The sequence below is a fragment of the Schistocerca serialis genome, chromosome 3 (genome assembly GCF_023864345.2).
Source record: "Schistocerca serialis cubense isolate TAMUIC-IGC-003099 chromosome 3, iqSchSeri2.2, whole genome shotgun sequence".
NCBI classification, from domain to species: Eukaryota; Metazoa; Arthropoda; class Insecta; order Orthoptera; family Acrididae; genus Schistocerca; species Schistocerca serialis.
Genome location: NC_064640.1, coordinates 303,544,830 through 303,570,061, shown reverse-complemented (window position 1 = coordinate 303,570,061; position 25,232 = coordinate 303,544,830). Strand labels below are relative to the sequence as shown.

The window sequence follows — 25,232 nt, the reverse complement described above, 5'->3', positions numbered from 1 at the left end:
CCATGAAGGATGCTAATGTGTAGGAAGAATGCATCAACAGTGACGAGTAGTGGTCCAGGAGGTAAGAGTGTGGTAATTGTTGAGAGCTGGTGCAGGAAGTGGTTGGTATCTATCTATAATGTGTGAGTCTAGGTTTTGGATAATTGGTTGGAGACATTGATCAACAAGGGCCAAATTCTTTCAGTGGGGGCACTGCAACCAGCCACAATGGGGTGCGCACTATTGTTAGGTTTGTGGATTTTGGGGAGCATGTAGAAAGTGGGTGTGTGGCTGTTTTTGGGGTGAATTGGGAGATGGATTCAAAGAGAGGTTCTAGCCTAAGGATTTGAGTAGGGATTGGAAGTTATGTTGGACTTTTGGGATGGGGTCACTTTGGCAGAGTTTGTAGGTGGAGGTGTCGGACAACTGGCAACTCTGCTAGGTAGTCACTCTGGTTTGTCACAACAGTGGTGGAACCTATGTCTGGCAGGAGGACGATCAGGTCAGGATCTGTTTTTAGGTTGTGTAGAGCAATCCTTTCTTCTGTTGAAAGGTTGTTGTTCTTAGAGGGGACCTGGGGAAGGATGGTGAGGCCAGGCTGGAAGTTAGGAATTCCTGCAATGTGACCAGAGGATGATTAGGTGGGAGTGTGGGAGAGTCATGATTTCATGGTAGTTTGAATTGGCACAGGCAGGATTTGGTATTCAGATTGGATTGGCTGTAGTTGGAAGGGTTGGTGGGAAAGAAGTGTTTCCACTGTAGCTAGTGGGAGAAGGAAATTAGGTCTTTCACAAGTCCAACGTGGTTAAACCTGGGAGTCGGGCTGAATGTGATGCCTTTGGAAAGGACTGAATCTTCTGTGGGGCTGAGGAATTTGGTGGTCGCTGGGGAAAGAAGTTGGTATTGGAAATGGGGAATCAAGGTGTTAGGTGATTGTAGGGGGAGCTGAATATTGTTGATGGGTGTAAGGAATTAGATGAATTGTGTTGGGGGCATGGGGTAGTATTGTGACTGGGGTGTTATCTAATAGTGTGCAAAATAAATTCAACCATGGATGATTTATCATCCCGCATCAGAAATAAAGAGAAAACAAGGACAGGCAGATCGGGAGTGATATGTGAGGTGGGAAGGATTTTAAGTTGCTAGAAGTGTATTATGCTTTTATCAGGAGTTGCATAGCATGTGGAATTATGAGCACGGCTGTCGTAACGGACACAGCCAATACTACAGGGTGTAACAAAAGTTACATGTGACCATGTGTGTCATGGTTGTTATGGAGTGTGTCATAAAGGTGAGAAGGAAGAAACAGAAGAGAAAAAAGGGATGGACAATAGAGAGGAGCCAGTCCATTTCCCTCACAAACTTGGTTCTATAAAAACACAGCTCCATGGCACAGGCATCCCTGCATCACCTCCCCTACCTCTGCAAAATACTGTTACTATGCAGTCCCCTTCTACATGCTCCACAAAATCCACAAACCTAACAGTCCTGGGCATCTCACTGTGGCTGGTTATAGTGCCCCCACTGAATGAATCTTGGCCCTGTTGATCAATGTATCCAATCAATTGTCCTAAACCTAGCCTTCCACATTAAAGATACCAAACACTTCCTGCACTGGCTCTTCACTATCGCCACACCCGCACCTCCCTGATCCCTGCTTGCCACTGTTGATGGAACTTCCCTATAGACCAACACCCCTCATACCCATGGCCTTGCTGCGATTGAACACTACCTCGTCCAATGCCCTGCAGATCCCAAACCCATAACTACTTCACCTTTAAAGGGAAGGTATACAAACAAATCTGCGGCACAGCCATGGCAACTGCATGGCATCCTCCTGTGCCAACCTCGTCATGGACCACTTAGAGGAAAATTCCTAGCTTTCATAGCTGAGTGTTAACATGCTCGCCTCCCATGCAAGCGAGTCCGGGTTTGATTCCCGGCTGGGTTGGAGATTTTCTCTGTTCGGGGACTGGGTGTTGTGTTGTCATCATCATCAATTCATTCTCATAACCGATGTACAAATTACTCAATGTGGCATGAGGCCTCCTGCCCAACAATGCCATATGACCATTTCATTTCACTTTTCCTAGCTTCCCAAAACCCCAAACATCTCGTCTTGTTCAGGTTTATTGATGACATCTTTACAATCTGGAACCAAGGCCAGGACACCTTATCTTCATTCCTTCACAACCTCAACACCTTCTCCCTATCCGCTTCACCTGGTGCTCCTCCACCCATCATGCCACTCTCTTAGATGTTGATCTTTTCCTCTCAGATGGCTCCACCCACATCTCAGTGCACATCAGTCCCACCAATCACCAACAGCACCTGCACTTTGAAACCTGCCACCTATTCCACCTATACAGCCTGTCCACCCGTGGTAAATGCATCTTCAGTGGTGAGAACTTCCTCATCCAGAAAGCTGGAGGTCTCACAAAGGCCTTCGCAGGCAGGCAATAGCCTTCAGATCTAATTCATGAACAGATCTCCCATGCCATATCCTCACATCCACCCCCAAGAACCAACCACAAAGAAGTGACTCCGCTGTCACCCAATACCACTTCAGACTGGAATGACTGATCCACATCCTTCATCAGGGCTTTGGTTATCCATCATCATGTCCTGAAATGAGAGACATCCAACCCAAGATACTTCCAACCTCTCCCAAAGTGGTGTTCCGCTGCCCAACCAACCTCCATAATATCCTAGTCCACCCCTATGCCACTCCCATCCCCAATACCCTGCCACAGGGATGCAGACTTGCCCAATCCATCCACCCAGCACCACCCCCATCAGAGGCCGGGGTAGGAAGGTATCCTTACATCCTTCACTCCTGTGTGTGTGTGTGTGTAGGTGTGTGTGTGTGTGTGTGTGTGTGTGTGTGTGTGTGTGTGTGTGTGTGTCAATGATGCAGTGCTTCTGCCTTTCAGTGAGTCATCTCCTTTATTCCTAAATAATTAATATTTATCAACCAGTACTTTTTGTACATTATTATAAAGCTGGTAGAAAGATTCATATGTTCAATATAAAGAAGCAGTAGTGTCATATCTTAAGGAGATACACAAAACATTTAGCACTGCACAAAAATATGAAGGAATGTGGCTTATGTATAGAAGAATAGTTGATCAAGCACTAGATAGATATAGTGATAAGCCAGAAGATTATGACCATCTGCTTAACAGTATGTTAAATACAATAAAGCAGCAATTCTGCATGGCATGAAACTGCTAATCCCTTGGTAGGTTTGTGAAGGTATATGACACCATATGTGTATGCATAGGTTATGCAATTCCTATAAATTATGAGCTGGTGAAATGTGGCCATGGAGCTGGTGTCTGATAATGTATTGGATATATTCCATTAGGTTCAGATCAGGTGAATTTGGAGGCCAAGAAATATGAGTTCACTGTCGTACTACTGAAACACTGTAGCGTGATCCTGACCATGTGACATGAAAAGTTATCCTGCCAGAAGATACAATTACTTATCAGGAGATATCAAGCATGAAGTGATGGTCCACAATATTGCTCACATAGTACACAACTATTATGGTGCCTCAATTGCTATCACATATCCCACATATCCCATCCAATCCCAAATAAATGTCCCCCATAGCATAATACCACCCATACCAAACTGCGTCCATACCACAGTGCATGTTTTTAGCAGCGGTTCATCTACATGACAGTGTATCCAGACACAACGGTTGATTTGGTCCAACAAGAAATGTGATTCATAGAACAGAATGACATGTTTCCATTGGTCGATGGTCCAATCGTGATGATCTTATGCCTACTCAATTGTAATTGACCATGTCATTGGCTGAGCATGAGGACATGTAGGGGCTGCTGCTGCAGAGCCCTATTTTCAACAATGTGCACTGTATGGTGATGTCCAAAATACTTGTGACTGCACCACCATTGTATTCTGTCCAACACCTTCTCACCTAATCATGCTCTCACCATCCTTCAACCACTTTGCATATGTGCTCACGACAGTTGCGTGTGAACAGATGACCAGCCTCACCCTTTCTGAGGAGCTCATTTCCAGAAACCAGGCCATAAGAACCTGCTCGTTGTCAAAGTCATTTATGTCAGTGGATTTCCCCATCTATGGCCCATGTTGTCACTATTATGATTCTTAATTCATCTTTACTGCACTTGCATAGTTTCCTTATTGCATTATATGTTTGTGATGCATTCAGTCTCACATTGGTCAGTGGTCATGATATCAATGTATGAACCTAGTAGGACAGTTCATAATCGGACGGACCCTCCATGGTATACAATCATTGTAACGGAACATCAAAAGAAAGAGGAACTACAGCATAATAGCTTTAAAGTAAATCATAGGGCTGTAGGTATGGAGTTGCTCAATGAAAACTTCAGAATCAAAAGGTTAATGCAGGGTGCCTTTACAGACCACTGTAGCATAATCTTAAAGTCTCCCACAAATCCCCAAGGAAACTCTAGTCATATGTTAAGTCTGTCAGTGGCATGAAAGTTATTGTTCAGGTACTTACAGATAATACAGTAACTAAAATTGAGGACAGCAGAGTAAAAGCAGAAGTGATGAACACCATCTTTAGATTTTCCTTTACAAAAGAAGATACAGGAATGCTGTCTCTGGTTAACTGTCATACACTTCAAAGATTACTGATGTACATATTAGTGTCAGTGAGGCTGAGGAGAAATCATTAAAATCAAACAAGGCTCCAAAGCCTACTGGTTGATGTGATATTCTGTACAGGATTTGCAGTTGAGTTGGCTCCCATTTCAATAAAAATATTCCATAGCTCCCTTGAATAAAAAACTGTGCCCAGTGGTTAGAATTAAGCATAGGCCACACCCATCTACAACTAGGGTAGCAGAAGTGACCCACACAGGTTGATATCCATCTGTTGTAGAATCTTAGAACATATTCTGAGCTTAAACATAGTGAAGTATCTCAAGCAGAATGTTCTCCGTGCTAACCAACACGGATTCGAATAACATTGGTCACATGAAGCCCAACCGTGTTTTTGTCACATGACTTCTTGAAAGCCATGTACCCTTTATTTCATTTACACCACTGTGACAGCAGATCGATAATCCTCATATACTTTATTTTCATGAACACTAGAAATCTGCACATTTCAGAATAATTGCATGTTCCTTGTTCTCCACACCACGTATCACTTCTTCAAGGAAGTGAGCAGCTATGGTGATAAACTGGAACTTAAAGTGGTCATTTTTATTTTTTAAAAAAAACTAAATTTTATTGTTTCAGATTCATCATTCTGTTGTAGATTATGTTTTCCATTCTTGGAGAAGATAGACTGCCCTAAAATTTTTCAGTTTATGTCATGTTTCCTAAAACAAGAAGTTAATAGAGCTATTTCTTGTCTTTGTAACAAGGTACCTATTTTAATTGCTGCAGAAGGTGTGAACAAATACTTTTTACACTCATTTTGAAGAGGTAACATTCCTGACCAGTTTGCCTACAATGATGTCTTCTCTGTGATCCAGTTGATTATCAAATAGATAGTGGTAAGGATTTATATTAACCAAGGTGACACTTCAGAAATTAAAATTCCAGTCAAAGTAATTTATTGCACAATCATCACATGTGATCAGCTTATAGTTCATACTATTTACTACTTTTTGCATAATAAGGTTAGTAACCTACACAGATTCCACAGAATCTTATCTATTTATAAAAGAGGCTATTAACAAGGTTTCAACACTATTCTCACGATGAACATAGAACTAGTAGTGCAGAGACACTCTGGCTGAACCTGACTATGGTTTGGCAGTGACTTGACTGCATAATTAACACAGACTGACTTCATTGGTGGTTCAGTGCCAAGACATAAAGGAATTAGAGACATTAGTTGCCAGTGGGCATTGATTTATATCAACAAGGCAAGATGAAAATTTTTGCTAGAACGGGATTTCAACCCAGGTCTCCTGCTTACTAGGCAGATGCACTGACCAGTACATCATCTGGACACAGTGGTCATCACAACCATCCAGACTACCCTAGCACTTCTGCCCTCAAACCCAAATTCTCAACTTATACCTCACATTACTGATGTGGTAGCCTTGCTCATTAGTCTCATTATTCACAATATCTTGCCAATTCCCGTGAGAGTTTGAGCTCCATGTGTATCTGCACTGAAAGGACCATTGACCATCGTCACCTTAATTATATATATGTGGTGTTTGTTCTTTAGGACATGGCTGAAAGAAGAAACACAATTTTGATCTTGGTTTAGTGCTTTTGGTACTGACCATGATGCCTATTTAAAGACTTGTGTAAAAAATTTATACAAATTACATACAAATGTTAAAATATGGATCACTTACATATTTAATAAAAACATAAATGACTTGAATTGTTGGCAGCATTTATACACATACAGAAATGAAGCTACTTTGTTTGACTATTGGCTATGTATTCTATAAAACGACATTATTATTGGTTTCTGTTTTTATTGGCAGATTTTTAGGCATCCACATTTCTCCTGCATTTTCTAATAGAGCCCACCAAGATTATTCTAGAAATAATGTCTTATATTTGAAATGTTTAATTAACTAACATGTTTCCACAGTCATAATATACATTATTATTGACAGAAAAATTAGGGCAAAAAATAGTAAAACTGAATTTCTGAATGTGAAACTTGAGCTTCTCTTGCCATATAAAATGTTCAATCAACTTATGGGAATGCCTCTCGGTAATGTCTTCAACAACCACCAATATTTTGATGGGCCAACACCACACAATTTTCAAGGCATCTGAGTTGAAGACATCACCCAATTGCATTCCTGTAATTTGTTTGAAAATTTTTGCATGATTTACATTCTGCAATTTGAGCAATCCTTTGTTTATTATGATAACATTTCTGAATATCAGTATTCCCTAAACTACAAAATTTTGAAAGAAGGTGAAAGTGTTCCGTACATGGAACCAGGACATGCCTTTTAAATGATATATGTGAATCATGAATTAATGAGACCTGAATTTTAGGTGTATGTGGTTTTACTGAATCACAAATGTTGAATATTTTCTTAAGAAAAGGTTTTTATAGAGAATATTTATATCATTGTATTCAGTCAAATGTAAGATACATATGGGATGGTCAACACATTACCATCCCTAATACAGTGTAGGAAACCCGATGGCGTTGAAAACAGGTTACAGTCATTTCAGAATGGATAAATACAGGTCATGTGTGGTTTTCAAGGAAATTTTACACCTTTCTTCCTTTAAAATAGTGGCAAGTTCAGGTAACTATGATGATGGCGTTATAGCGACCACACACTATTCTCTCCAAAGTATGCCATAAAGCCTCATTAATACTGAGATCTCGTGACTGTGGTAGCCAGGGGAGATGTGGAAATTCATCCTCATGCTCACAAAGCCTGTTCTGGATTATATGAACTGTGTGAACAGGGGTCATGCCATTTTGGAATCCAGCATCACCATTTGGGAATGAACATTGTACCATGTAATGGACCTAATCAGCCAAAATGATCACATAATCCTTGGCAGTAATGTAACATGAAATAGCATGATACGGCTGCCCAAATCATTACTAAAACCTCACCACATATCATTCTTGGGACATAAACTCAGCTAGAAGCTGTAAACAGTGTGAAACACGACCCATCCAATCAAATTACTTTTTTTTCCATTGCTCAATAGATCATGGCTTTGGCACCACGTTTTCTTGTTACAGGCATTTGCATCACTGATGAGTGGTTTTGAAATTTTCCAGCTCAACCTGCAGTTCTTTGCTTTTGGAGTTCCCTTTGTGTTGTTGTTGTTGTGGTGCTGACAGGGTTTGAAAGGGTGACATTCAGTTCTGCAGTGACTTTTGCAGCATTTGTACTGTTATTTTTCTTCTCAACCTTTTTCAATGACTGTCTGTCATGATCACTCAACACACACTTTTATCTGCATTGTGACTTAGTGGATGATTTGTATTCACTTTCCTTGTATGTAGTACAAATGTTCAGTATGGTTCCTCTCAAAACACCAAACACATTATCTCCCTTGGCTATAGGAGCACCCATCATACAAGAACCATCAACTTACCCACATCGGAATTCAATTAGCTCCAGCATAATGCACACACAACTACACAGAACACTGTTTTGACCATGACTGGCACGTGCAATGTATTGAAGACATTGCACAGCTGCCATTCATGGTCAGATAGAACAGTGTGACCTGCGGGCTTGGCTAGTATCTGTATTCATGTTCAATCATGTATTTCCGCAGTGTTTCCATATTTTTCTCCAACCCCTGTACTTCATGCAATAAGGATCAGAAAAAAAAACATTTTTAACTAATTCTGAATATGTATTAGATAATAAAAACTAATGAAAAAATAGTATAATATATCAGAGTAACTGAAACTATTCCACACTGCTTCGTTATAAGGGGGGACAATTTTATGAGCTAATGAGTGTACTCTGTCTGCTGTCAGTGATGGACAGGTCTGAAGAGCACTCCGCACTCATGTTGAGGAAAAACAGAACACATTGAACAAATAGAGATAAGTTATTCATATTCACAGGACATGTACATTAGTATGTTCTACAGAAATGATTAGCATTTCAGTCACTTCAGTTCAGCCTGTGTCCTGTTTCCTAGTAGGCATATGGTCTGCCGTGGGGCCTGATAACTTGTTCCAAGTGTGATGGTACTGATGTGTATAATGTGTGGGGCATCCTGTGGTATAGCAATACATGCTGCATTCGCCTGATCCAAAGTTCTGTGGTGGTTGGCATTGGGTCACAGTGCTGCATTTCACCATATCCCACACATTTTCGATTGGTGACAAGTCTGGTGATCTAGCAGGCCAGGGCGAAAGGCTGACATCACATGACACCAAGAAGCACGTATTCATGCAGCAGCGTGTGGTCATGCATTGTCTTGCTGAAAAATAGCATCTGGGGTGTTATGCAGAAAGGGTGTGGCTAATCACAGGATGTCATTCATGTCAGTCACACGGGTCACAGTGCCCTGGACATGCACCAAGTGCGATTTGTGGTTGTACCCAGTAGCACCCCACACCATAAGGCCTTAAAAATGAACACGTACAGTCTCAACCACAAGAAACTTTTTTTATGAAGTTATTGGTTTCAGTTTGGTTTAGACCATCTTCAGACCTCACACCATGCTGTTAGGTGATGGTAGTGAGTAGATCTGGTGCTACAACTCCACGTACGCAAACTGCTCAAATGTTCTCAAAAATAAGACCTTGAGTTGGCACTGTATGTCTTTTGTAAATGCAGTCACTGTGATGCCACTCATCCTATCTGTGGTGAAGCAAAATGTGGCCATCATTTTCAAACAGACCGAATCTGGATACATCCAGAAACACTATCTGATGCCATTCCTTTTCCCAGTGATGTTGTTCCATACACCATTGCCATCTAACACGTTTCTGGACAATGCATACATAACCCATGCCATAATAAATGGACTGTCACCCTTGGTAGAGTATGATGTGTTCCACTGTTGCACCAGAGCTAAGGATAATGTGGATACATCCTGCAATGCCATTCAGATGAGGTGATGATCTTCTCAGTGGGGGGATCTGGGGTCTGAGTGATGTGACATGATGCATCTCGTTGTGTTCTATGATCTTCTGTAAACCATTCTGCACACACCCATTGCACTGCAAAAACACTTCCCAATGAATGGCAATTTCCCTGACGGATGCATGGCGTCCTCTCATTCCAATAATGTACCCTCTTTCAAACTCACTGATGATAAGGTTCATGCATATGTCTGCAAGGCATCTTGCACATCTGCTCAAGTCACACTGATCCATTACCTTCAATTTATAATGACTGCAGGCACATTTTACCAGTAGGTGGTGTTGTGGTATGATATCAGTACTGACCTCGAACCCATGCCCTACCCTGTGCTGCCACCACTTGTTTGCCGCCCTCAGACATCTTTCCTCATAGTCATCTCTGATGAGCTGATCTGCCCTGCACATCCTGTCCTCCAGTCATAGAAGTTTTGCCATAAGGCTCGGCCATGCCTGGTCTTGCCTCCTTGAGTGATATGGTTGTCCTTTCTCAGTGACAGTTCTGCATGTCTCTTGTTCTTCCAGGTCTGCTCTACATCTCATCTGGCTGCTGTCTCCACTGGCCATGTGTGATGCCACTTACACCTGCTGCCAGGAGCCCATTGTCATGGTCAGCCTTTCTGATGTGGACATCTCCTGCTCTGGGCTCCTCCCACTATTGACGATGAGGTGTCTGACATTCTTCTAGCACATTTTCCTTGATCTGTTGTGCCCAGAGTTCGCTGCTGCTATGTATTCTCCTGTGGTTCTTGCCTGGTTGGCCCCTTCAGTACCCTCACATCTCGGTGGCCACTGTTGGTAAAAACACTTGTCTTCCATCAGCCACTGGTGCCCTGCTACTGCCCTCATGGCCAGCCAGCATCGACACAACAGGCATGCATTGTGACCTCCGTGTCAGGCACCTGCTGTGACACGTTCCCACACTACCAGCACTCTTGCCACCAGCCCCAGTGCCTCCTTGGTTTCCATCACTATCAGCAGCCTTCACACCTCCGGCTGCAAACCACAGGCTAAGATTCACTGGCCCACTCGCTGCCATCTCACACAACGCTGGCCCACTCACTGCAGGTCCACATGCTAATGGCCTGCTTGTGCTGTTGGCCTTCCCCTCGCATTTACTGTGCCATCAGATCCAGCCTCATGCATGTCAGCTTCTTCTCAGTCCAATGGTGGCATATCTTTCTTTTTCTGTTGACTTTGCTGTCTGCTCCTTGTCTCCTCTGGACACATGGTTCTTCCTTCTGCCATCCTTCCTGTCTGTTGCTAGCATTCTGCCTCTGTCCTCTGGGCCCTGATTCCTACCCCAGATGTCTTCTCTTCTGCAAGTGTCTCTCACTTGTCTCATGCATTGGGATTCTTCTTTTCTGACGGGTACCTTCTTCTTGACCCAACTCTGCACCATTCCACACTGGCTGTGGGCCCCAGTCTTCTCCGATTTTGGTTCCTTCCTATGTTCTCCAGCAGAGTTCCAGGCTTTGGAACCCTCGCCCCCCCCCCCCCCCCCCCCCCCACGCACTCCTCTCCACCAGGCCCTCCATTGGCCTTTGTTGGCACTCCTGTTCCCTGGACAACTTCTCCTGGGTGGCTTCCCCTTTGTGGGGAAGATGAGTGCAGTATATTTGGCTGTTGTCTCCACTGCAGCCACTGTCTACAAAGCAAGATGGCTTTGCCATCTCCTCCAAAGGGGGGAGGAATATGGCATATGCTTGGTCCCTCATGATGCAGCCACACATCACACCAACAGAGTGCTGTGGATTGCCACCCCTGTCAGATGCCTGCAAGCTAGCACTGCTCCTCACAGCCTGCAACAACTGCTGCAGCTTTATTTTTCTTTCTTTTTCTTTCTTTTCCATGATAAATTTCAGTCATCAGCTGCAAATAAATTTTACTATTCTTGTATCATCATAATAAAAGTTATTTGCAACTGATGACTGAAATCTCTAATGAAAAAATAATACTACAGTTGCTGAGAATAACAGCTATGAATAAAATAATAACTGCTGCAGTACTGAGGGTGTTACATTTGTCATTACTAGCCAGTACTAGCCAGTAATAGGTTGCATATGTGAGCCAAGTGACACAAGACAACTTCCTGGTACTCTTTCGCTGGGTAGCCTTTACAGTACACTGCCCAGCAGCTTGCTAGCTAGTGCAAGTTCCAGCCTGGACATTGACTTTAGAATTCTGAAGTATAGTATATTTCGCCAAGTGCAGTATATGACTTTAGAACCTTGGACATAATCAGTGCAGCCTACATAGACCATGCCTACAACAGTGTTTCTCAACAGTGCCAGACTGAGTGCCCAACTTGCACCTTCAAGAACTGTATTGTATTAGTGACTTTCTTTCAGTAGATCAGGACAATCTTTACATTGTCTTCACCAGGAAGCTGTTTCTGTTGCTGATGTTATTGTCTGTTTTTCTGTAGTAGTAAAATTCTATTGTTCTTGGCTGTCTGGGTATCCCACAATGGGATACTTCAGTAAGTGTGTTGTGACCCCTGTTGTTCATGTTGTGCATTAATCATCTTGCAGGCAATATTAATAGTGACTTTAGACTTTTTGCAGATGATCAGTTATCTATAATGAAGTATTGTCTGAGAAAATCTGTACAATGGAACATACTTTCTGCTGTACATTTCACAGTGGTTTGCAGAGTGTAGATATAGATGACAGCCTCTGAGCCCAACCTTTTCATTGGGGCATCTAGAGGAAGCCTTCATAGTCCTAGTTTCTCCAACCTACTGTCAAGCAAGTTTCAGTGCAGCCCAAGTTATGATAAAGTTTTATTATGAAGTTTTCAGTTTGAAACTTCCCACATGATGCTCTTCTCTCATTGGCCATCCCATGGGTGCTTCCCTCTCCCCACCCCTCACCCCCCACCCCATTAATGTTAGCATCAATTATATTATGTATGGCCCAGGTAAGCTAAAAGGTTGTTGGACACCCCTGCCCTGTTCTCTTTCCTTCACAACTTAACTTCAACACTTCCTGTCCCATTCACTGGATCTGGTCCTCCTCAATCCAACATTCCACCTTCCTGGATGTTAACCATCATCTCTCTGGTGGCTCTGTCTGTACTTCCATCTGTATCAAGCCAACTGAGCATCAGCTGTCATCAGCTGTTTGGCACATCTGCAGTGACAAGAAATCGCTAGTCCAGTATGCTGAAGGTTTCACTAAGGCCATCGCCAACAGGCACTATCCTCCATATGTAGTCAGCATACAAGTTTCCTGTACTACATCCTAACACACCCTTAAGAAGCAGCTCGAGAAATTTCCCCTGTGCTTGTGATTGAGAGAAACATGTTTTAAACTTACTGATGTCACTCTGTTATGGGGCTATACTATACACTGCAAGGATGTCCAAACGTAAAAGGACCAAGGGAGGGGTAGCTATGTTTCTCAATAACACACACCACTCCTCTGCTCTATCCCTGGGACTGACCTGCAAGCAGTTGCAGTTGCAATTGGAGTTCATGTGGGTCAAAAAATCACTGCATGGTCTCTGTATTTACACCAGAAGAAGTGATAGATTCTGTGGCATTCATAGATCCTATAAACCATATCCTCCAACCATTTCTCTTAGTGGGTGACTTCAATGCCCATAATGTATCATGGAGCCCAAACTCTGCTTGCCCCAGGAGTTAAGTTTTAGAGAGCCTCATGATGTGTCAGGAACTGTGCAACCTCAACATGGACAAGCCTACTCATTTCAATACTGCTACTGAATCATCCTTGGCCATAGACCTCTCTTTCTGTTCACTAGCTTTTGCAGATTCTACTCAGTGGGAAGTTACTGATAACCACTTCCCACTCTGGATTCATCTACCAGATGGAGCCACCCTTGAAAGGAAACCACCAGCAGATCCATCTAGACATTGTTCAGCCATCTAGCTGTGTTTGAACACTGAGGCAGTCTACAGGAATGGGTGTTCCACCATGAAGCTGACTTATCCATTCTGAAGCCATCAGGTCATCATAGAAGAAGGCAGCCTGCACCTTGGTGGACTGATCCGTGTCACTCAGAAATTCAGGTCAGCAGAAAACCTCACAGCCTTTTGAGTAGCAATATCTAAAACTCAACACATAATCAAGGAAATAAAAAAACGTCATGACACACTTTCCTGGAATCTGTCAACCACTGCACTTGTTCCATGAAAGTATGGGAAGCCATCAGGAGGATTTCTGGTAAATGCAGTTGATTACCTACAGCAGTGGTGCTGCAGAAGGGTTGTCTCCAAATAATACACAGTATTTTAACAGTATTGCAGAATAGGTTCAATACAATAATACGCAGTATTTTAAAGTACTGCAGAATAAGTTCACTTTAGTTGGTTAGCATTATGATACATTAAAAAGGCTTTATTACCAATACAATAAATCATAAAGTAATGTATAAGCATTGCTTACCATATACATAGGCAAATCGTTTCCTCAAACCTTCATTAGCACATCTGGCCAAGCTGGAGCCAATGAGCTCATAATACTCAGATGCTTAAAAATTGATGCAAATTCTTATAACATCAATAATTAAAAAATTATCAGATATATTGGACCTATATAATCTTAAAAATGTAGTGCATCAGACACCAGAATAATAGGGCCATCATCTAGTGGAACACAGTACACCCATATGCCACTTCACGGCCTTGATAAGGTCTGTAAACGTTGGCCATAAAGTGAAAACTTGTATCACAAACCAATAATTTTGATGCAAACCCACACAGATTTAAATGGATCTGTTCCAGTTTTTCTTTATAAAATAATGTAGTCTTTAGTTGATAAAGCATATATATTTATATGAAAATGAAAATGCAAGACAATGTAATAATAAAAAGAAATCCAAAAAATAAACATAAATTTAAAAATGAAAGAAATTGTATACACATATTTATACATGTAATAAAAAACATGTTCAGAAACTGTTTTAATCTAATGATGAACATTAACATGAATAATTGCTAAGCTATAGTAAATACTTTGACATGTCCAATATCCCTGTAAAAAGAGATCTACAGATGAAATTTACAGATGACTACAGCTGCTACTACTACTACTACTATAATATTCTGCCATCCTCACTTTCCACTTTTCCCAGTTTAAAGTATTGATCCAAAGTTTATAACGTTCACCTGCATTATTTCTTCGTTGATAGTCCTCAGTGTCAAACATTGCATTGTTATACTGGATGAAAAATGGGGGATGGAAGTTCAACACTGACTACTGTAAATGACGAAGCCAACAGTTGCACAATTGTGTTTCACAGTTCTTTACTTAAATTCACAACCCCCAACATTACACTATTACATGGGCAGTTCACTATGGGTTAACTTTTGATAAGCATCATTAATAGTTTGCAAGCAAATGTCAGCATACTACTACAATAGTTTGCTGTTGAACATGTATGAGCAGTAAATACCTAACCATACGGTTTGCTATTTCTCAAATAAGTTGAATAGACACTGTCATTGTTTTAACACATGTCCAACTTATGTTACACTAATTCCACCATCAAGTTAATGCATTATTGTTACATTAACTGATACACACTTCCCACCTAAAAATCAGCTGTGGACTGACTGTCTCGAGAACGAAATTTGGGCCTTTGTATATCCTCACACTAATAGGCACTGGAACTACACATTGTTAGATGTTTAGTTTCAGAAATTACAATTAAAATATAACTCATTCAATTAACTAAATACATTAAAAATTTATTCTTTTTAACAGTTTCTTCTACCACAAAGATTAGGCCAAATTATTTTTTTAAATAATGAAATTAACTGGTAGAGTTACGCAGACAATACTTTTGACAAACCTAGTAATGATTTTGGAATTAATTAAGGGATGGCTTTGCTATTATGTATTTGAATGGAGCCAAATAGCTACTTTGAGAATCCTAGTAGTCCTTCCTTCAATTGTTTATAATTAGTGCAGAATTTATATTTGTTTACAAGTTGACAGTCAAATCTAAGTCATGAAACAGTTACTGATTTCACCCTATAACAAAATATATTAACTATGAATAGTCAAAATAAATCAGGAAATTGATTACATACACAAAACTAAGCAGAAAATTAGATCTGATTCTATATTTCTTAAGACTGAAGGCCAGCCTTTCTCTTTTATGGAAATGCAGATTATACTCATGTATGTTAATGGTAATGAAGCAAAAATGAAAAAATGAGTTTAAGGTGGCAGATGGCAAAACAAGGGAATAAGAAAAAAGATCCCAGCTTGCTTTGGCACAAGTTGTCTGCTTCATCTTGCTTTATGTCTCTTTCAGAACTGTTCTGTAACAGCTCTGCTCCAGCCAGTAGATCATGGTGCAATAACAACTTTTAAGTGTTATTATTTATTCAGACATTTATGTGAACTTATGCACAAAACCAAGGATGACTCTTCAATGAAACAGTTTTGAAAACAATACATCATAAGGGATGCCATAGACAATGTAAGCTGAATCATAGAAGGAAGTAAAGTCAACCACACTGAACCAAGTTTAGAAAAATATCTGGCCAGTACGCATAAAAACTAATGAATGTGATTTTGATTCTTTTTCTGAAATTTGACAAGAAATACTAAACTTAGGAAGCCATCTTGGTTTTTAAGATTTGGAGGAAGGTGATTTGATTGACCTCCTAGATGCTGACAGAGAACCTGCTTCAAACAAGGGCTGGTACAGTCAGAAATCGAATAAAGAGATTCAGTTAGAAACCAAATGAGTATGTGTTGAAGATACAGAACCATGGAGTGCTGTGCGCCAACAGCTAACCACAGAAAACTTGTCAATGGTGCTTTCTTATTCTGAGCAAGGAATAAACATCCTTTTTCAAAATTATCCCAATGAAGAATGCAGCTCTAAAGTGTCTTGAGAAGTAAACTCAGCCATTGCCTGTTACAGAACATGATTCCCTCCAGCACCACTTCAAACATTAGTTTAGCCCCTGTCACATTGTGTTGTACCACTTCTGCATGCTTGTGGGGACGCTACACAATATTAGTAAGGTGTACCAGTTTCTTTGGCTCTTCAGTGTATTAAGGATACACTCACGAAATGGTCATATTGGAAAATCCGCATTTCATTGATACCTCAGAGATGCTGTGTCCAATTTCTCATGCATTCAGACTCACTTATATCTTGATAAACAGCCTTTGTAGCAACAGTAAATGATCTGAAAACTGCGCCCAAAACTTGTTTTCTTACATAGGCATTGCCGTGTGCAGTGCCATATTCTGCCTGTTTACATATCCCTGTATTTGAATACACATGCCTATACCAGTTTCTTTGGCACTTCAGTGTTTATGAGGAATATAAACTGCAGTACTTAGTTAAAATATTTGCAGATCATAACTACAGGACTATAACATTCACACAGAAAAGAAAGTCAGTAAATGAGGTCATCTTTACAGCATGTATAAAACTCTTCTAGTGCATAAAATACTTTATATGTTAGCCACTTCTTTATAACATTTTTAAAAGCAAATAATGGAACATCATATGACTGTGAAGCCAATGAATTAAAAAAGCTTAACTCCTACATACTGGCAGCTGTTAATTCTATTCTCATGCCTAGTTGCTGGTGTGTCTATGTTTTCTTTATGTTATGTGTCATGTAGGTGAATTGATTTTCTTAGGGCACATTTATGTTGGTTTCTTTTTATGTGTAATAAACAACTGAATATAAATAATGATAGGATAGTCAGTATTTTCAGCTTTTTAAAATGCACTCTGCATGTATCCCTACTATCAGAAATTCTTAAGGTGCACCTGGTGACCTTTTCTTGCCAAATAAAAGATTATCTTTTTCTGCAGGTGAGTTACCCCACAGTAATACTCAATATATTAAGTGTTTATGGAAGAAGGCATCATATGAAGCAAGAAAAATATTATCACTAACACAAGTTCTATGTTTGCCCAATAAATAAGTGACACTTGCTAGCTTTATCCATATATAATTCATTTGTATGTATCTTCCAAGCTAATCTTGACTCAAGATGAATACCCAGGAGCTTTCCTGATTCATTATCTTTTTCTATATTACATAGACTGAAGAGAAGATTTATGGTTTTGCTAGGATTGATTCTTAATGCTCTGATTCCAAACCAATCATTAGTTGCTCTTAATAATTGTTCTTCACTTTGTGGTTTTAATGTATTTAAGTCCTTACCTGCAATTATAAAAGAAGTATCACCTGCATAAAGAACTGATTTACATTTTACCACCTCTGGAATATCATTTACACAAATGATAAATTACAAAGGTCCCAGTACAGATCCCTGTGAAATAGCTCTTGTGATTTTTAGTGCCCCTGATCTTAAGCTGTTGAGGTCCACCATCTGATTTCTACTATTCAAGTAAAATTCAGTGAGAGGAAGTACTTTGCTTCTCATGCCATACTGCCAAAGCTTTCAAAATAAAATTTTGTTATTCACCAAATCAAAAGTCTTACTAAGATTCACAAGTGTAGGATGAGCAGATAATCTGTGTTCAGAAGAGTTTGATACAAGTAATACAATATTTTTGATTGCCTTAACTGTAGACAGACCTGTCCTGAATCCATATTGAGATTCTGACAAAAATCCATGACAAGTTAAATGCACAGAAATTTCTAACTGCATAAAATAATTTACTATTTTTGACATTACAGGTACAAGGAATATAGGACAGAAATTATTAGGGCTTGCTTGCAACCTTCTAGTGTAAGGGCAAAACAACTGTTATTTTTAGGCAGGGTGGAAAGCAACCCTCTCCAAACATCCAATCAATTACTCAGTGTGCACAGAGAAGGGTGCTATTATGTCTGCTATCTTTTTAATAATGTATTTGGATAAGCCATAATAATCTCCATTTTTGAATTGAAGGGCTCGGAGAGATACAGTCATAAGCCACAACTTTCGAGAAATTGTTTTTCATGTAGCGGCATTCTTAACAATGTCTTCTTCACAATGTGTTGAAAAAGTTACATGTTACTGCAACAGATGGCAGGCTATGATGGAGTGCAGCTCTATGCTGTTCCATCTGGTGGTAATTTCAGAAGATACATAGTCACAAGCCACGGCAAATTGGCAGGTGGGTCAGGAACATCTGAGGCGTCTTTGGGTCTTCAATGCATATTTGACACAGTCAATAGTGGAAGTTAAGAGCTTTACCCTTTGGATCCTGACAGTGATGAATCTTGGCATCCAACGAGCAGCAGTTCCAGCTCAGATGATGCTTCGGTAAGTATATAAAATGGTTTATTTCTGGTGATTAATTTCCTGTGGCTTGTGACTTTGTTTCTCTCAACATTGCCAATGCATTTGACAGCCATCCTGTGTGTTAATGATGAAACTTGATGGGCACATTTATATTACTGCTTAATGGTGCAATAATGTAGTTTCAAAAGCAAAAGATGGGTAAAAAATATTTTAGTGAAATTTAATGTTTTGTGTGGCTTATGACTATATCTCACGCAAATTCTTAGACTATTTTGCTCTTCATATTATAGCTTGAAATAAGTAGAATAAACGATGAATCACCTGAAAAACCAAAGCCTTCATGGAAAAGAAAGCGAAATATTGATCAGTGGAAGAAAAATAAAGCAAAACGTTGACAAAATGCTAGTCAGCAGTATAAGTCTTTAAAAACCCACAAGAGTGTTCAGTCCGCTGCTATAGGAAGTCCCTGTACTTGTTTACATAAATGCTTCACAAAACTGCTTGGAGAGGAAGAAAACATTTTTCATTCATTTTGGGACATATGAAACTTTAATGCCCAGTATACTTACCTGATGAGCTGTATGAAAATGGAACCCGAAAAACGGAGGTTTGTTCACTATTTAAATACAAATGGTTTAATATTTTGTATATTTACTTCATTTTGGTATATTTGTCATAATTTCTTTCAAAGCAATCCAAAAAAGATTTCCAGGAAAATATCATCCAGGGATGTAACATTTTCTTACAATGTGAGGGTATGTGGAATAGAAGTCATGATCTGCAAGGAAGCTTTCCCAAGGGTTCATGGGTTACAGATACATGCACGAAGAGTGAGAAATTTTCAACATCAAATGAAGCAGGGATTTGCAGTGCCAAAAGAAGATGGAAGAGGCTTGTATGTTACTCTGTGGTATAAGTTAGGGATGTACTCAAACTGAGTAGTATACAAATATTTCTATTAGAAAGAGGATATAACCTCACCTTTTTTTTTCTTTCAGGAAAACATGTAAACTACCCACATAAATTTCAAGACGAAGTTGTACAAAGTGTTAGAGAATTTCTCAACGCCATACCAAAATATAACAGTCATTACAGTAGGCAACAGAACCCCAATAGAGTGTATTTGGATTGTTATCTCACAATTGCTTCCTTATTTCGAGATAAATACTCAGAATACTGCAGTATCTGAAAGTAAATTCAGAGAAATTTTCGTATCTGAATTTAACATAGGCTTCAAACTACCAAAAAGTGACACCTGTTCAAAATGTGATGCATTTATAATTGCAATAAATAACCCAGATTTATGTGCAGAAGAAGTCACAGAGAAGAAACAACAATATGAACTGCATCTCAAAAAGGCTGACAGAGGACAAAATATGATTGCGTCTTCAACTGCTCTGGCTAAAGAAAATCCGAAAGAGCATCATGTGATAGCAATGGACATGCAGCAAACGTTCCCCACACCTAAGCTAACAGTTGTTCCAGCATTTTACAAGAGGAAAATATGGTCATACAACTATGGCATCCACAACTGTGGATCAAATAAGGGTTATATCTTTCTGTGGAGTGAGAAAGATGGAGGATGGGGTTCAGATGAGGTTGGGAGCTGCTTATTGAAGTACTTGGAGGTAACTAATCCTCAGACAAAACATCTCCACATAATCATAGACAACTGCAAGGGTCAGGCAAAGAATTGGACTATTATTGCTTTGGAAAGGTCGCTTGTTGCTACCAAAAGATTTGATTCTCTCCAGCATTACTTCCCCGTGGTAGGTCACACCATGCTACGCCGCGATCGTGATTTTGGTCGCATTGAAAGGTATGCAAGAAACAGACGTCCAATAGTGTACATTTCAGATTAATGGGCAGAAGTACTAAAATCTGCGAGTCCAAAACATTTCATTGTAACTAAAATGGAAAGAGAAGGCTTCAGAAGTTTGGAAAGCCTGGAGACATAGATCTCAAAACGTACAGAATCCGCGTTTGGAGATCCCCACCATTTCAGTAAAGCTACTCACTTTAAGTTTGAGTCTGAAGATCCCTTCAAGCTAAGTGTAAAGCACTCTTATTCAGACATAGGAGCTTTCATGTCAGTGGATATTCGTGTCAACAAGAAATGAAGTCTAGTTGAATCAAAACCATTTCACATGCCAATAAAGTACAGAAAGCCACTACCAATTAACCAAAAAAATATTGATGATGTACTGTCTCTTATGCCATACATACCTGCAGCAAATCAAGATTTCTTTCGGTCATGTAATGGAAATAACATGTACATTGATGAGGTAGAGGAACTTCCTTGATGTAACTGTATCAATGAAAAAGTAATTTATAAATCTCAGATACCTGATATGTATATATTAATGTGTAAAAATTATATATTCTGCTTGCTGTGTAAGAGGAGTTAAAATAACTCCTTACAAATTCATACTTTATGTTTTAAACAATTTTTTGGGAGATATAGTCATAAGCCACCGTTGACTACTTCTTAATTAGAATCATTCTAAAATTAATATTTTATAGCATTCAGGGAGTTGACTATTTAACAACATGCTTCGCAAGTATTAAGCAAGTGTTTGCAGTAGAAATAAGGTTTCTATTTTGTATTTAACATTTTCAGACCTCCGTGGAACTTTGAACTCGCTGTATCTCAAAACTAGTTCTATGTGGCTTATGACTGTATCTCTCCGACACCTTCAATTGCTTAATTTTGCTATACATTTCTTGGTTTCTTAGACCTTAATTGTTGACCATTTATCAATTTTTGTTACATTTTGTGTGTGTTTCAGGAGTACATTTCTAAATTGAAAGCTTTGTTCACTTTCACATTTTTGAGAGACACCTAAGCTTGAGCTAGGTACATTTGAGGCATTGACAAAAAAGTCATAAATTCATCAGGTGTAATACTGACATCACTTGAAAGATTTTTATGGTTCTTGCTTTTACCTATTTCAGCCTTCACATTCACAACCTTCCAGGCAGCTTTGCTCTTATTATGTGCATTACTAATATATTCATCATTTACTTGGCATTTGGCCCATTTAATCTCAGCCCTGTATTTAGTTTTTATTTTTATGTTCTTCACTTTATAACAGTTCTTTGATTTATCATAGTAAATTATGATTAAAGATCTAAGTTTTTGTAATTTAGGTGTGAAGCATTTATGTACAGATGTCTGTAAATGCTTTATTGCTGAAGATCTGCATCTTTTAGCTATTCTGGAAGAGCATTGTTCAAGTGTATCAGAAAGTGCAGTAATAAATTGGTTAAAGACATCATCAATATTGACACAGTCAGAGATTATTGCTTGCTATTTCATCATTTGTTGCTTGGTCCTGTAGTCACATTTGTGTAATTAATTATCCTGATTTGTTCAGTCTACCTACAAACAGTTTGAGTATTATTAACCATATGTTTTAGTAAGATGCCTTTATGGTCAGATAAGAAGTGGGTATCAAACAATTTTACCTCAAAACTGCATTTAGTTATGACATCATTGAAACACGAGTACTGTCTTGTTGGGTTATCAGTAGCACAGAACATGTCATGTGAACTTAACATATTAAGAAAATTGAGATGTTTTGAAGTCCTGGTTCTAGTATCAATGTTGACATCCTCCAAGATAAAAAAAAAATGTTATGCTTAGTCTATTTTTCTAACATTATGATCAGTTTTTCTAGTGTCTCAATGAGTAATTCAGTGCTACTATCTGGGATAAAATACAATGATACAATAATAAGTTTTAGGCAGGGCAGTATTGTAGCAGCAGCTTCAAAAAGTGGTCCATCAAGTTACTGAAGTGGGCTCTGAGGTTAGAACTACTCTCATGTAGCAACAAAAAGTATATCTTGGGTGTTATTTTTTTTCAGTAAAATACTATCTAATAGTGAGGCAGTGTGTTCAATGCCAAGACCTTGGTCATCTGGCAAAACATTGTGAAAAACAGGTAGTAATTTGTGGACACCCTGAGGAAGAACGCCGTATCAGACAATACAGCAGTAAAGTCAAACAAGTGGTGTGGAGGAGGGGGGACACTGAAAGAGTGAGGAACTTCTTGTGAAATGTGAGAAATAAGTACCATAGAAAAAGCATATGACAGACTGAAGCAGAACTTCATGTTCCAATGAAAAAGCAGGAGAGAATGTTATGGTGAAAATTCATAACTATGTGGTATAAGAGAGAAGCACAATCACAGGCAGATGTAGGAGTGACATATGATGTAAGTGAGGAGGATTTTTTGACACAAACTGCACAGCTGTATTTAGAATATGACAGCACACAACCTGAGGAAAATACTGTGCAGCCTACAGAAGTAAAAGAAGATTTGCCAATGCAGAATATGACTCTGCAACAAAAACATTACAAGACTCAGAGCCAATTCATACAGGAAACAAACACATACTACAGAGAAGTGGGCGAGAGAACACAGACAGAACAGATCCACAACAAATTTATGAAAGCATAGAGAACGTGATGCAGTCCATTTGGCTGGAAGAGTGGATGACACTTACACAGCATTAAGACATATGCTAAGGAATATGTACCCAAGCACTCCGTCATCAGGCCCACCGGCACCAACTGACCTCTATGTCATCCTCAGCTGAGGATGCGGATAGGAGGGGCATGTGGTCAGCACACCGCTCTCCTGGTCATTATGATGTTTTTTTGACTGGAGCCACTACTATTCAGTCGAGTAGCTCCTCAATTGGCATCACGAGGCTGAGTGCCCCCCCAAAAATGGCAACAGTGCATGGCGGCCCAGATGCTCACCCATCCAAGTGCCAGCCACACCCAACAGTACTTAACTTGGGTGATCTGACGGGAACTGGTGTATCCACTGTGGCAAGGCTGTTGCCTGATATGTACCCAAAAGGAGAGAATATTACTTTTTCTGTACCTGATCTTATAGACAGAATCCATCTCAAAGTGAACAATCTATCAGTAGAAGTGGGAGAACTGTAGAAGCTATTAAAACAAATTTCTGCCACAAGAAAGGAATTATTTTCCTCAGATACATTATTTGAGCACTTTGTGATGATGCATGGTCTTACAGCATGGGATTACAGATGAGAGTGGCAAGTGTGTCTAATATATACCCACCATCTCTAATGGAAATAAAAATAGGACAATTTAATGCCATGAGATGTGCCAGCATATTGCATGAGACTAGAAGAGTGGCAGTGTATTGTGTCTCCAATAATCGTACACTAAGGCAGGAAAGGTTCCCAATATGCCAATAACTGCCCAGATATTCACCCAAGGGCAACGTCCTGTGACATCAATAATAGTATTTAACAAAGGTATAGCAGTGACAAAAGTATCACACAGTGACAAAAGTATCACAATATTGTTCAGAGCATGTAATATGCACGGAAATTTTAACCAGAAAGGAGAGTTGCTTCCTGGTTTCCATGCATTTTCACTTTAGTGATGAGATCAATGAGTATCTGATTAGTCACCTAGGATGAATTAAGCCTCTTGTGTACTACACTGATGCAAGTGTGAAATCAGTACTGTGGTAGAGCTACCTGACTGATGACCATGGAAGGCAACTAGAAGAAGGGATTGTAGAACTCAACCTACAGGTATTGCCTACAATTTGCAATCCATCAGCTTACGAGGGAAGGGTTGGAGGAACGTCAGATATAGATGTCACTCATGCAAATACAGCAGTGGTGTGCCATGTGAAAGGCTGGAAGGTTGAGAGTGGAATGAAATTGAGTGATTGTAATTTCGTACACTATACCACCACTGGAAGGGAAATCCAAGACATCATAGAAAATGTTCGCATAAGCCACAATTCAGCATCAAGAACTGAGAATGTCCAGGAAATTCATTGCTGGGTGATGTTGTGTATGTTAAAGTGCAAGGACTTACACTGGCCATACACAGAGCAATTGAGGCATCAATACCTAACAGGAGAGGTCCTCCTGTTAGGAGGAATCTGGACCTAGGTGCTGCAGAAATTAAGATTGAAACAATAAGAAGTTGTACCAGAGCAGCAAGATGCAAGAAGAAAGAATCTGAAGGCTGCAGAGATACAGGACTGTTAAACAATGTTTAAGGAGGAGTTATGGAAAATAAAAATGGAATGATGGAAGAAATCTGCACAGACAAACTTAGAAACCAAACCCAGGAGTATATCATACAACATAGTCTGTGAGAAAATATGATCACCAACAGTATTATCCATGCTCAAACAGAATGATTGGATGGTAACAGAAAGTTGGTTACAGTCCATGCCCCACTAATGGAAACACTGCTTCCTGATGACAGAGGAGAAGATAAGACAGAAGATCAGTGTGGGTCATGAAAAGTGTTATGGGAAGACTATAGAAACAACAAGCTTGTGTATTACCCCTTCACACAAGAAGAAATTAGGCAAGTAATTTTAAGATTGAAAAAGAAGAAATCTCCAGGACCAGATGGGATCCTGACCGAAGGAATACAAGCCT

The 25,232-nt window shown here is 39.7% G+C and overlaps 1 protein-coding gene across 12 annotated transcripts in view; it reads left to right on the top strand.

Moving 5' to 3' along the window:
* LOC126470094 (uncharacterized) overlaps positions 1-25,232 on the top strand; it is a 1,674,514-nt gene that overhangs the window by 766,720 nt on the left and 882,562 nt on the right. The window lies entirely within an intron of this gene.